This window comes from Ovis aries, chromosome Y (assembly GCF_016772045.2).
Source record: "Ovis aries strain OAR_USU_Benz2616 breed Rambouillet chromosome Y, ARS-UI_Ramb_v3.0, whole genome shotgun sequence".
Taxonomy (NCBI): Eukaryota; Metazoa; Chordata; class Mammalia; order Artiodactyla; family Bovidae; genus Ovis; species Ovis aries.
The window spans coordinates 140457-155142 of record NC_082741.1 but is presented as its reverse complement, the minus strand read 5'-3'; positions in this window follow the sequence as shown (position 1 = coordinate 155142).

The window sequence follows — 14686 nt, the reverse complement described above, 5'->3', positions numbered from 1 at the left end:
TGGGCAGTAAGGTGCCTCTCGGGGAGCCTCGGTCTCTTGTCCCCGCCCCCCACTAGGCAGGTCCACAAAAGAAGGTGCACTAACTCCAATCTGTGCAGAACACAGGGTTCGAGAATGGACCCGAACGCTTTAGTGATGCTTTAGACTGACCTCAGGACCCCCCGGCCACTCGGCGGTAAAGAACGGGCCTGCAGGAGACGGGGGGTGGATCCCTGGGGTGCAGGGGAAGGTCCCCTGGAGAAGGGAATGGTTACCCACTTCCACATGCTTTGTATTGGAGTCTAGGTGAGTAACAGTTGGTGATGGTTTCAGGTGGACAGCACAGGGACTCAGCCACACACACACATGGACCCTTCCTCCCCCAGCGCCCCTGCCAGCCAGGCTGCCATGAGACACTGAGCAGAGTTCCCTGTGCTGGGCAGCAGGTCCTTGCTGGTTCTCCGTGTTAAACACAGCAGTGAGTCTATGTCCATCCCAGACTCCCTGAGTATCCCTCTCCCCCATCCTTCCCCCTGGTGACCATAAGGTTATTACAGAGTACTGAGCAGAGTTCCCTGTGCTGGGCAGCAGGTCCTTGCTGGTTCTCCGTGTTAAACACAGCAGTGAGTCCATGTCCATCAGAGACTCCCTGAGTATCCCTCTCCCATCCTTCCCCCTGGTGACCATAAGGTTATTACAGAGTACTGAGCAGAGTTCCCTGAGCTGGGCAGCAGCTCCTTGCTGGTTCTCCGTGTTAAACACAGCAGTGAGTCCATGTCCATCAGAGACTCCCTGAGTATCCCTCTCCCATCCTTCCCCCTGGTGACCATAAGGTTATTACAGAGTACTGAGCAGAGTTCCCTGTGCTGGGCAGCAGCTCCTTGCTGGTTCTCCGTGTTAAACACAGCAGTGAGTCCATGTCCATCAGAGACTCCCTGAGTATCCCTCTCCCATCCTTCCCCCTGGTGACCATAAGGTTATTACAGAGTACTGAGCAGAGTTCCCTGTGCTGGGCAGCAGGTCCTTGCTGGTTCTCCGTGTTAAATCCAGCAGTGAGTCCATGTCCGTCCCACACTCCCTGCCCACCCCTCCCCCACCCTCCCCCTGGGCGCCATCGTTTTCTAGGCCCACGAGTCCGCGTCCGTTTTCTACGTTCATCTGTGCCGTATCTTCTTAGATTCCCCGTGTCAGGGCTGTCACGTGGCGTTTCTCCTTCTCTGTCTGGCTTACTTTACTCAGCATGACCCTCTCTAGGTCCACCCATGTTGTGGCAAATGGGATTTTGCCATCTTTTCCATGGCTGAGTAATGTTCTGGTGTGTGTGTGTGTGTGTCTGTGTCTGTGTGTGTCTGTGTCTGTGTGTGTCTGTGTCTGTGTGTGTCTGTGTCTGTGTGTGTGTGTGTCTGTGTGTGTGTGTCTGTGTGTGTGTGTGTCTGTGTGTGTCTGTGTCTGTGTGTGTGTGTGTCTGTGTGTGTGTGTGTGTGCGCGCACGCGTGCATGCTGCATCTTATTTGTCCGTTCCTCCGTCCATGGACATCTAGGTTGCTTCCACATCCTGGCTGCTGTAAACAGCAGTGCAGTGAACACTGGGGAGCATACATGCTTTCAGGTCGTGTTTTCCTTCCGAGATGTGCCCAGGATTGGCTCCGCGGGAGTCATACGACAGCTCTGCGTTTAGTTTCTTAAGGCGTCTCCATACTGCTCTCCATTCTGGCTGCACCAACCCCCATCCCCACCAACACTGCAGGAGGGCTCCCTTCTCTCCACACCCTCCCAGCGCTTACTGTTTACGGATTTTTTTTTTTTTTTATGATGATGGCCACTCTGACTGGTATAAGGTGATATCTCCTAGTTTTGGATGTTGAACATCTTTTCATGTGCCTCTTGGCCACCTGTATGTCTTCTTTGGAGAAATGTCTAGATATGTCTTCTTTTTTTAATTTTTTTACTTTACAATACTGTGTTGGTTTTGCCATACATTGACATGAATCCACCATAGGTGTACGTGAGTTCCCAACCGTGAACCCCCCTCCCACCTCCCACCCCATATCATCTCTCTGGGTCATCCCCGAGCACCAGCCCCAAGCATCCTGCATCCTGCATCGAACATAGACTGGCGATTCGTTTCTTACATGATAGTATACATGTTTCAGTGCCATTCTCCCAGATCATCCCGCCCTCTCCCTCTCCCTCAGAGTCCAAAAGTCCGCTATACACATCTGTGTCTTTTTTGCTGTCTTGCATACAGGGTCGTCATTACCATCTTCCTAAATTCCATATATATGTGTTAGTATACTGTATTGGTGTTTTTCTTTCTGGCTTACTTCACTCTGTATAATCGGCTCCAGTTTCATCCATCTCATCAGAACTGATTCAAATGAATTCTTTTTAACGGCTGAGTAATACTCCATTGTGTATATGTACCACAGCTTTCTTATCCATTCATCTGCTGATGGACATCTAGGTTGCTTCCATGTCCTGGCTATTATAAACAGTGCTGCGATGAACACTGGGGTACATGCGTCTCTTTCTATTCTGGTTTCCTCAGTGTGTATGCCCAGCAGTGGGATTGCTGGGTCACAAGGCAGTTCTGTTTCCAGTTTGTTAAGGAATCTCCACACTGTTCTCCATAGTGGCTGTACTAGTTTGCATTCCCACCAACAGTGTAAGAGGGTTCCCTTGGGCAGATATCTCTTCTGCCCAATTTTTGCCCACTCCAGTATTCTTGCCTGGGAAATCCCATGGAGAGAGGAGGAGCCTGGAGGCTTACAGTCCACGGGGTCGCTAAGAGTTGGTCACAGCTGAGTGACTAAATGTCAGCAGTAGGCTGTCGCTGTCTGAAAGTCGGGGGAGAGTTGTCTTGTCCAATGCCCACCACTCTACGCTTTCCCACAAGAGTGTAATAGACGTAAGACCAGCTTGCACTATTACATAAGGTCCGTGGTTGCTAACTCAGCAAAGAATCTGCCTGCAATGCAGGAGACCCTGGCTCGGGAAGATCCCCTGGAAGAGGGCATGGCAACCCTCTCCAGTATTATTGCCTGGAGAATCCCATGGACAGGGGAGCCTGGTGGGCTACAGTTCATGGGGTCACAAGAGTCAGACGAGACTTAGAGATTAAACCACCAGCAGTAACAGCACGCAGTGTACAATGTATTCCGTCACATACGTGTGATGTGCGTGTGTGTACATCTGTGGGTACACGTACAATGGACATACACAGTGAAAAAGTGAGATGAGAAAGGCCTCACAATCTCGTAGAAACCAGAGCCCTGGTGAGATTGGTTCAGGAGACGGGGACGCAGAAGCGGCAGGCGGGAACCTCCCGGCTGTTGGAACCAGTGCCTGCCTCAACGCGAGCAACATAACCAGAGGTTGTCTGTAAAAACCGCTGGGTTGTGCGCTGGGATTTCTGCGCCTCTGTACTCGGCAGTGTCTAACTGTTTGCAGCCCCGTGCACTGTAGCCCGCCAGGTTCCTCTGTCCACGGGGTTCCCCAAGCAGGAACACGAGTGGGTTGCCATTCCTCTCCTCCAAGGGATCTTCCCAACCCAGGGATCAAACCCAGAGCAATGGGATGCTACTGGCCCTAAGCCATCTTCTGTGCTTCGGCCAGGCTGCCTGGACGGAGGACAAGGGATGAAATTTCGAGCCGCTGAAAACAAATGTGCCAAGAGTGCACTCCTGGACTCTACCCCGCCTTTCTCTCCACCGCAGAATAGAGACACGGACGCAGAGGAGAAGCCGCGAGGAGACAGAGGCGGAGACGGGAGGGAGGCGGCCGCCAGCCCAGGGACGGACACCCAGAGTCCCCGGAAGCTGGAAGAAGTGGGAGGACCCTCCCCTGGAGCCTCTGCAGGGAGCCCAGCCCTGAGTCACCCTGGCTCAGACGTGTGGTCCCCAGGACTCGGGGAGGACGGATGTCTGTGGTTTCAAGTCCCATGCTTTGTGGTCCTTTGTTACAGGAAGTGAGGTGTTAGCCACTCAGTGGTGTCTGGCTGTTTGCAGTCCTGTAGACTGTAGCCCACCAAGTTCCGCTGCCCATGGGATTCTCCAGGCTAGCATACCGGAGTGGGTGGCCCTTCCATTCTCCAGCAGAGCTTCCCAGCCCAGGGACTGAACCCCTGTCTCTTGCACTGGCAGGCAGATTCATTATCCTCTGAGTCACCAGGGAATCCTGATTACAAACAACCAACCCAGTGCGCACATCCCGCGGACCCCTCTCTGGGGCCTGCACCCTGCAGGCCTCATCAGCCCAGGGACAGGTGCAGACAACTCAGGCGCGCCCTGTACCCCACGGCCTGCAGAAGTAGCCCGTCCAGGCAGCCCCACCCCGCTCAGCTTCGTCACCTGCCTCCCGGATCCTCCCAGGTCCCCACTGCCATGCCTCCTCCCCTCAGAGCCTCCTATCTCCAGGGTCTGCGGGTTCTTCCCTGAACATCATCTCTGCGTCCACCAGTGCGTCTCTCCAGGGGGGATGACAACCAAGTCCTGGGTCTCAGGTCAAGGTCCCAGCTGACATCTCTGCAGACCCCAGACCTGCTCTTGGGGGCCATGGGCGCTCAGCCGATCCTGTCCTGCATGGTGGGGCTGAGCCCTGGGGCACTGTGGAGGTGCTGGGCAACCAGGGCACGGCCACCCTCTGCTCAGGGGCACCGGCCGTGTGCATGTGAAGCCAGCCAGCCCGGCGCCCGCGATCAAGGCTGGCATCCAGGTCTAATTAGCTGCACCCTGCTCTCCACGCCTCCCTTTATCAAGCGGCCGCAGCCTGGCCTGCTCGCCCGGAGCCCAGACCAGACCACTCTGGCCGGGGAATACTAATCAGTGGTAATTAGCAGCAGCGAGCCGGGCCTGGGTGCTAATGGGCCCCATGCTGCGGCCACCCGGGGACCCTCTGGAGCTGCCCAAGCTCTGAGGCACCGAGCCAGCCCCCCTCAACCAGACACCAGACTCCACGCTGCCACGGCCAGCCCACGCTGGTCCAGGCGGGAATTGGGCAGCCTGGGGACCCCCGGTCCTGACGCTTACGAACACACAGGTGTGCGTGCCTGGAGGGCCACTCTGCTCAGCTCCAGGAGGGGCTGGGCCCCGGAGGCCCCCTCCCACAGGTTACCTGCCCCCGTCTCCCCAAGACGCCCTGACCACCCCGCCCCGGACCTCACAGCTCCAGCGGGGCGGGGTGCACCGTCTCCAGGCCCCTCCGCCACCCACGGTCGCCTCGACCACGTCCCTGCCTGCCGGGCGGCCCCGTGGCTCCTGCAGCCCTGCTGGACTAAGGCTGTGACCCCCTCGTGCTGAAATGGGGCCTGTGCTCTCCCCGCGAGAGGCTGACACTTTCATTCTAACTCGAGTCCTGAGACAGGGCGTGAAGACTCTACGGCCCCGCTACGGGCTGAAAGTGTTAAGCATTCATTGCTCAGGCGTGTCCGACTCTGTGCGACCCCATGGACCGTAGCCCGCCAGGCTCCTCTGTCCCTGGGATTCTCCAGGCAAGAACACGGGAGTGGGCTGCTGTTTCCTCCTCCAGGGCATCTTCCCGGCCCAGGGATGGAGCCTACATTTCTCTCTCCTGCTTTAGCAGGCAGGTTCTTTACCACTAGCCTCTAACTTTGGCAAATCAAGGGAAATCAGAATTTGGATTCCCACACAGGAATCCGACCTATGTCCAAAGCAAGACGGCACACCCAGCAGGCAGAGCTGGGTCTGGTTCATTCAGACCCAACGCAAGTGCTGCAGAGGGCCCTGCAGACTCTGAGAACACGCAGGCTTGGAAGAAATGATCTTGTATTCTTCACATGGGCATAGAATGGGGGGTCTGGGGTCTACAAATGAGGTGAGGGGCAGGAATGAGGCAGTGAAGCCCCTCCCCAAAATGCCAGCTGCCCAGGACGGCAGCCCAGGGCATGGTGGAGGTGTTGTCTGCCTCAAACTTTTCCTTAGCGGGACTTTCAGCACAATCAACTGCTCCTTCTACTAACTGTGCAAAAGTCCTTTTGAAGACAGGGCTTTTCATGACCCTTAAAGCTAGTAGTTTATTTCTCCTGTCACGTTGCTTCAGCACAAATGTAAAAATGCTCACGCGCAACGTTCACTTTTTTTGCTTTTCTGGTCCTTGTGTTCATCGCTGAGTCGTGTCTGACACTTTGTGACCCCATGGACTGTAGCCCACCAGGCTCCTGTCTGTGGGATTCTCCAGGCAAGAATACTGGAGTGAGTTGCTGTGTCCTTCTCCAGGGGGTCTTCCTGACCCAGGGATGGAACCCAGGTCTCCTGAACTGCAAGGAGATTCTCTACCATCTGAGCTACCAGGGAAGTCCCTTTTGAATTTTTGGTGACTTATTTTTGGGTCTTCAGTGTGGCGCGTGGGCTTTCTCCAGTTGCAGTGAGTGTAGGCTGCTCTTCATTTTGGCGTGGAGGCTCCTCACGACGGCCACTTCTCTCGCTGCAGAGCACGGGCGCTAGAGTGCGTGGGCGTCTCTAGCTGCAGCTCAAGGCTGAGCTGCCCCACGGCATGTGGGACCCTCAAGGACCAGGGATCGGACCTGTGTCCCCTGCACTGGCAGGCGGGTTCTTAACCACCGCACCGCCAGGGAAGTCCATGTGGGGTGGTCATATACGTCAGTAAATGACCACAACAAATTGATCAACTGAATCCCGGAAAAGTGATGAACCCTTGACCATCAAACCTCACACACCCACTTCCTGTGACCAGCGGTGTTGATTCGATGTCAGGTTTGGTGGAGAAACATGCTTCAAGCTCTCGTATTGAGCCTGCTTTGGTATTCGTGCATCAGTGGTCCTCGCCCTGAAAATGCCACTTGAATCACCCAGGCGTCAAGTGCCCACGTGCCAAGATTCGGTTTGCCAGCCCAGGAGAGGGACACGTTGCATTTGAGAAAGGTAGACACAGCCACCTCAACGCCGCGGGGAATCAGAAGCCCCAGGAAGGCTCGGCTGAGGAGGGGGCACATCCTTTGTGGTGACCCCTCATGGGAAAGGCTGCTCACCCTGCCCCAAGTCTGTAGAAAGAGACGTCTGTGTGCGTGTGTGTGCGTGTGTGTGCGTGTGTGTGTGTGTGCATGCGTGTGTGTGCACTCAGTCATGTCTGACTCCTTGCAACCTGCCTGCCAGGCTCCTCTGTCCGTGGGATTCTCCAGGTGAGAATATTGGAGCAGGTTGACACTCCCTCCTCCAAGGGATCTTCCCAACCCAGGGACTGAACCCGCACGTCCTGAAAAAATGTTTAGTGAAAAGGAACAGTTGACCATTGGTGTTCTATTTTCTGCCATCGTTTCCGTTTGTGGAAAGCAGTGAGAGGTAGGCAGATGCATATAGGTGTGTCTAGGAGCGTGTGTAGGCACACGGGAGCGCGTCTGCGCTGCCCTATCTGAATGCATTCATTCGACAAGAACCGTGCTCAGTGTATGGGTTTCCTCGGGCAGCCATGACAAAATGACCCCAACCAGGAGGCTTAAAACCACAGACCTCCACCCTCCCGGAGCCCTGGAGACCAGATGCCCAAGGTCAAGGGGCCCCAGGGCTGGGCTCCCTGCAGAGGCTCCAGGGGAGGGTCCTCCCCGCCTCTTCCAGCTTCCGGGATCTCCAGGCGTCAGTCCCTGGGCTGGTGGCCGCCTCCCTCCCGTCTCCGCCTCCGCCTCCACATGGCTTCGCCGCTGCGTCCGCGTCTCTCCTCTTCGCTGTCTTATAAGGACCCTGTCCCTGGGTTTAGGGCCACCCCCATCCAGGAGGACCTCTCCTCAGACCCTTCACTCCGCCACCTCTGCAGAGACTCTCTTTCCTCATAAGGAGCCTTTCTGAGGTTCCAGGTGTTACGAGATGAACATAGCTCTTTCCCAACGCAGCCCCATCCCGGGTTCCAGGTGGGCGTGTCTTTCTGGGGGCATGGCTGCGCCCACTGCCGGCATCAGCAGTCTCGCTCTTGCAGGAAGGGTGTGGGCTGCTACTGGGCGGGGTGACTTCTCCCATCAGCCCTGGGACAGTCAGACACACGTTTACCAGGTCTAACTGGGGGTCACCACTTGCATTTTCCTTGGCCCCGGTCATCCCTGCCCCCCAGGCAGTTTTGACCCCACGCTCCCCAGTGAGTCGTGCACCTCTTTGGGCTTCCCAGGTAGCACTAGCGGTAAAGAACCCACTTGCACACATGGGTTCGATCCCTGGGTCGGGAAGAGCCGCTGGAGGAGGGCATGGCAACCCACTCCAGTGTTCTTGCCAGCAGGATCCCCTGGACAGAGGAGCTGGGCGGGCTACAGTCCATGGGGTCGCAGAGTCAGACACGATTGAGCGACCTGGAGCACACGCAGTCACCATATCCACACCCCGCTCACCCTCCCGTCCGCGCCCTCCCAGGGTCAGCCGTCTGGCTCCCTCGTTTGCGCCCCTGGCAGGCTGCACAGAGCCGTGGGGACCCTCTGGAACCCTGCCCAGGGGGCCGGCTCCCTCCGAGCACCCCAGACTCCCACCTCATCACAGACAGGACCCCAGCGCCTCGCCATGAGCAGATGGCTCCCACGGTCCAGCACGATGGGGGTTGGTGTCCGGAAGTACCCCCACCCCCCAACAAAGGCCTCGAGGAAATATTTCTCCCACCGGGCGTTCGATCACCAAACCCTGTGCCCACTCACAGCTGGACAGGGTGCTTCTCCCCTTCTCCTCCTTCGGCCCTAGTGTATTTATCTTAAGGCCGGGCCATTCGCCGTGACTCCACCACAAAGGGCTCCCAATCGAAGCCTACCTTATCCAGAGGTAATTAACACAAAGCGTGTTGAATTAAAGATGCCAGCCCTGACACTTTGGCAGGGGGTAAGGGACACGGGTCTCCGGGGCCCCCGCCTTGCGCCCGCGACAGACCAATTAACACCCCGCGTCTCCTTTTATGTTAACTCCAATTAAGGCTTCTTAACATTTTTAAAGTTATTTTCCTCCTCGCCGGCTCCGCGTGTCAGGCGCTACATCAAAGGCCTGTTGGTGCAACTCCGCAGGTAATGCTGACTGGCAGGCGGGGCTGGGCAGGGGGGCCCACTCGCGGGGCGGCGTGAGGCCCGGCTGGGCTGGAGTCTGGGCCCTCGAGGGGCTCAGGGCAGGGCCGGTCACACCAGGACGCGGGGGCGGGTTAACCGCAGCATCCCTGATTCCCACCAGCAGGCTGAGAATTCCCCCTGGTTCTCAGCTCCGGGGGGCGGTGAGACGCCCCGCTCCGGCTCGCCCTGCTGCTAAGGTCGGCGAGGAGGACTTTCATTTCATGCGCGCATGCGCGGTTCTCCTACCTGAGAGCCGAGACTACCCATCATCCAGGAGGACCTGGGGCCGTTGCAACCTGCGTGAGCTTCCAGCGCCTGCACTAACAGACGAAACCTGGAGCTTCAAACCACAGACATCTATCCCCCTGCATCCCGAGTCCCGGGGACCAGACACCTCGAGTCCCAGACACCAGACGTCTGAGGTCAGGGTGTCCCAGGGCTGAGCTCCCTGCAGAGGCTCCAGGGGAGGGTCCTCCCCGCCTCTTCCAGCTTCCGGGGGCTCCGGGCGTCCGTCCCTGGGCTGGTGGCCGCCTCCCTCCCGTCTCCGCCTCCGTCTCCACATGGCTTCTCCTCTGGGTCTGTGTCTCTCCTCTCCTGTGTCTTACAAGGACCCCGTCCTTGGGTTTACGGCCACCCCCACCGAGGAGGACCTCATCTCAGACCCTTCTCTCCATCATGTCTGCAGGGACCCTATTCCATGTAAATGTTAGTCCCTCAGTCGTGTCTGACTCTTTGCAACCCCGTGGACTGTGGCCCGCCAGGCTCCTCTCTCCCTGGGATTCTCCAGGCAAGAACACGGGGGTGGGCTTCCATTGCCTTCTCCAGGGATCTTCCCGACCCAGGGGTCGAATCCGCGTCTCTTGCATCTCCTGCGTTGGTAGGTACCTTCCTTACCACTAGCACCACCTGGGGAGCCCCTAACCACTGGACCCCTGGGAATTCCTGCTACTGAGTTTTTCTGAAAGCTACATCAACTCCAAACATTTTAATGGGGCTCTAAAACTGCTTTCTAAACCATAAAATGCTCTTCACACTTGCTGTCATTAGCACCCCCCACCCCGACAATGAAACATTTCTCTGATCCCAGCCAGGCTTCCCAGGTGGCCCTAGTGAAGAACCCACCCGCAATCCAGGAGGTGCAGGAGGTGCAGGTTGGATCCCCGGGTGGGGAGGGTCCCCTGGAGAAGGGAATGGCAACCCACCCCAGTGTCCTTGTCTGGAGAATCCCATGGACAGAGGAGCCTGCTGTGCTTCAGTGCACGAGGTTGCAGAGCTGGACTTGGCAACAGATACAAAGACCCTAAAGCAGTGGAAGCAACGCTTTCTGCCAGCAAAGACGTCCCGACGGCCTTTAGAAACACTACACCCAGAGATGCGTCTTCTCACACCTCGCTGTTTCCCTCTCCACACAAAACGAGGTCATTCTAACATCAACCTGACCCTTTGCATCCACGGAGCGGACCCTCAACCGCCCCTTCACCTCGGGTCCTGAGAAAGTGCTTCCTGTGGCCCCCGGGGGAGTCCTGCTCAGAAACTTTATCAGAGATTTCCAGGATCACCCTTGCTCTCTCAGCCTCACGCTTTGTTTTCCTTAAAAAAAAAAATCTGAAATCCCACCCCTCATCACCGAGGCGTCCGGCTTATTTCAGAAAACAGCATGATGAAACCTGGCCTCTCATTTCCAGCACGGCACTTTGACCTCAGACCATCAGCCAGGTGCTAGGAGGGTCGGGGGCGGGCGGGGGTGGGGAACCACAGAGGGGTCTGGGGGCCTCCCAGGTGGCTCAGTGGTAAACAGCCCACTTGCAATGCAGGAGACCTGGGTTTGATCCCTGGGTGGGGAAGATGCCCTGGAGGAGACAACGGCACCCCACTGCAGTGTTCCTGCCTGGAGAATCCCACGGACAGCGGAGCCTGGCAGGCTGCAGTCCACGGGGTCACAGACTCAGACAGGAGCCACTGAGCACGCACCACGCATGCTCCCTGCCTCCCTCCATTTTCAGAGTCACACCTTCTGTCTGATGAAGCCAATGCCCCAAACACGGCGGGCCAGCCAGTTCCCACAGAGTGTCCCCCACGCAGGACCCCAAGACGACCGCTGGGCACGCGCTCAGTCTCTCTGTCCGCCTGTCTTCTTGCGTCTGAGACAGTGCAGGCTCTCCGCCCTCGGTGTGATCAGGCGTGAAGGTGGGACGCGCCCCCCTGGAGAACACTCTGCACGTTTCCACGCGGGCGATGGCACCCACACTTTCTCTCTCGTGTTGCTTGGGGTCCACTCGGCCATCGTCACAGAAACTCCCCCTACACTTCCGAGGCTGAAGAGACGCACAGGAGCCCACAGGAGCCGGAGGCTGCGGCCCAGCTTAGTGGACGGTGGGATTGTGCTCTGGATATGCCGACTGCCCAAGCTGGGCTGCCCTCCCTGGTTGAGTCCGTTTGAGCTGGAACAGGGAACGGGCCAGACCAGGTTCAGACCTGCCTTGGAAGCAGGTGACACGGTACTGCTCAAGCCTACCCACTGGGGCGTAGACCCTCCCAGCTGCAAGGCTGCAGGGGGTCTGGAAAATAAAGCCTGGGTTTTGACACTCAAGTCCGAAACCACGGCCAGCACCGCGGGAGGAGGGAGCAAGGAATGCTGTGGGCAGCTAACCGCTCCCTGGCCCCGCACCAAGTTCCCGCACGGGTCTCTGCTTCCATTTGACCCCTGCCCTCGTGTCCGCTGCTCCGTGCGTCACACCGACTCAAGAGGACGCTCATTATAACGATAATCATCGAAGTACTTCCAGAGTTGTTCTCAGTGAATAAAGACGACTGCAAAAGGATACACAGAGTGGGGGAGGGGTCCCTGCGCACAGCGGAGTATGACGCAGCCATGGACAGGAGAGGGGCTGTGACGACCGCGTGGATGGACCTGAACACACGGTGCCCAGAGGGAGAGGCAGACGCAGAAGGACACGCAGTGTGTCTGTCCATTTATGGGAAACGTCCAGAACAGGCAAATCCACGGAGACAGGCAGTGAGTCAGTGGAACCGAGAACGGGACGGAGAGGGTGGAGAGTGACTTTTAATGGGGACAAGGTCTCCTCGGGGGAGCGAGAGTGTTCTGGATGATAGAAGTGGTGGTCTCACAGCACTGTGAGTGCATAAATGCCCCCCAAATTGCTTACCTTAAAAACGATATTTAGAAAGCTGAAATCGAACCACAGGCACAAAAGGCAAAGCTATGGTTACTGGGAGAAGGCGGGGGAGGGATAAACTGGCAGCCTCTTGTTTAGCCTCTCAGCCGTGTCTGCCTGTGTGCTGCCCCATGGCGGACTCTTTACCACTGAGCCCCAGGGAAGCCCTAAGCTTTAAAGCTGACCCGTCTGCCGGCGTCCGTGCCCTGCAGCTGGAAGCACCCACCCTGGCTCCTTCTGCGTCTGCCTCTCTCACTGAGCATCCTGCGCTCAGGGTCCAGCCACACTGCAGCCTGTGTCGGAGCTGCCCCCTTCTCGTGGCTGCACCACATTCCGCTGCGGGGTTGGGCCACGTGCTGTTTATCCGACCATCCATCCACCCAACCACCCAACCATCATCCTTCCATCTGCTCATCCATCAACCCAACCATGCATTCATCATCCATCCATCCATCATCCATCCATCCATCCATCCATCCACTCACCCATGCATCCATTCATCACCCATCCATCAGTCATTCATCCATCCATCCATCCATCCATCATCCTTCCAGCCAGCCAGCCATCATCCATCCATCAATCATCCATCCATCCATGCATCTATCCATCCATCACCCATGCATCAATCATCTATCCATCCATCCATCCATCCATCATCCTTCCATCCATCCATCCATCCATCCATCCATCACCCATGCATCAATCATCTATCCATCCATCTATCCACCCATCATCCTTCCATCCATGCATCTATCCATCCACCCACCCATCCATCATCCTTCCACCCACTCATCTATCCATGAACCCAACCATGCATTCATCATCCATCCATCAATCATCCATCCATCCATCCATCCATCACCCATGCATCCATTCATCATCCATCCATCATCCATTCATCCATCATCCATCTATCCATCCAACCACCTATCCATCATCCTTCCAGCCACCCATCCATCCAGCAACCCAACCATCCATTCATCATCCATCCATCATTCATCCATCCATCCATCCATCTATCCATCATCCTTCCAGCCAGCCAGCCATGCATCTATCATACATGCATCCATCCATCCGTGCATCTGTCCATCCAACCACTCAGCCATGCATCCATCCATCATCCATCCATCAATCATTCATCCTTCCACCCACTCATCCATCCATCATCCAACCATCCATCCATCATCCATCCATGCATCATCCATGCATCCACGCATCTATCCATCCAACCACCCATCCATCGTCCTTCCATCCATCCATCCGTCCATCACCCATGCATCAATCATCCATCCATCCAACCACACATCCATCATCCTTCCACCCACGCATCCATCCATCAACCCAACCATCCATTCATCATCCATCCATCAGTCATCCATCCATCCAACCACCCATCCATCATCCTTCCAGACAGCCAGCCATCTGTCCTTCCATCCATCATCCATCCATCAATCATCCATCCATCATCCATCCATCCAACCACTTATCCATCATCCTTCCAGACACCCATCCATCCAGCAACCCAACCATCCATTCATTATCCGTCCATCATTCATCCATCCATCCATGCATCTATCCATCCATCATCCTTCAATCCATCCATCCTTCCATCCATCATCCATGCATCAATCATCCATCCATCCATCCATCCATCCACTCAGCCATGCATCCATTCGTCATCCATCCATCAATCATTCACCCACTCATCCATCTTTCCATCCATCATCCTTCCATCCATCTCCATCCACCCCATCCCCTCCCCTAGCCCCTGGGACCACAAACCCCCTCTCTCTGTCTCTGTGGGTTTCCCTGTTCGGGACGGTTCCTGTCGATGGAGTCACACGCTGTGTGTCCTCGTGTGTCTGCCTCTCTCTGAGCATAGTGTGTTCAGGGTCCATCCACGTTGCAGCCGCTGTCCGGGCTTCCCTCCGGTAACCATTCACCTGGACGTCGGGAGACCCCTGTGCCCCTCAGAACGTGAGTCTCCACAGAAGATGACGGCAGGGCATTGCACTCACTTGTTTGGCTCCTTAAAGATTTCTGCGGAAAGAAAGTCTTCATGGAAACCTTGAAAAGCTGACCGTGTAGTTCCCGGTGAACCTGCAGGGACAGCGGTCTTTCCAGCCGACACTGAGCTGGACCGTCTGTGCGAGGAGGCGCTGGGATCCCTGCACACCTGCCCGACCCTGTCCGACACCTGCGTGTGGCCGCGTGGACGTGAGGATCACGCCGGCCGCCCTGCACGCGCCTGGAAGCAGCTGAAGCCTGACTGAATGCCTTCTGGACGGCTCCACACCCAGGTTTTTGATGTTTGCTGTGTTGGGAATCACTGGCCGGCGGCGGTGGACGTGGGATATTACTGGAAGCTGTCTCCTGAATCAGATTACATCGGGCCTGCGTGGTGACCCTTGAATCCACAGTCAGGCAGTCAGAGAGACAGCCGAGGGGGTGGGTTGGTTAGGAGCACCCTGCAAACTTGCCAGCGTCCCTC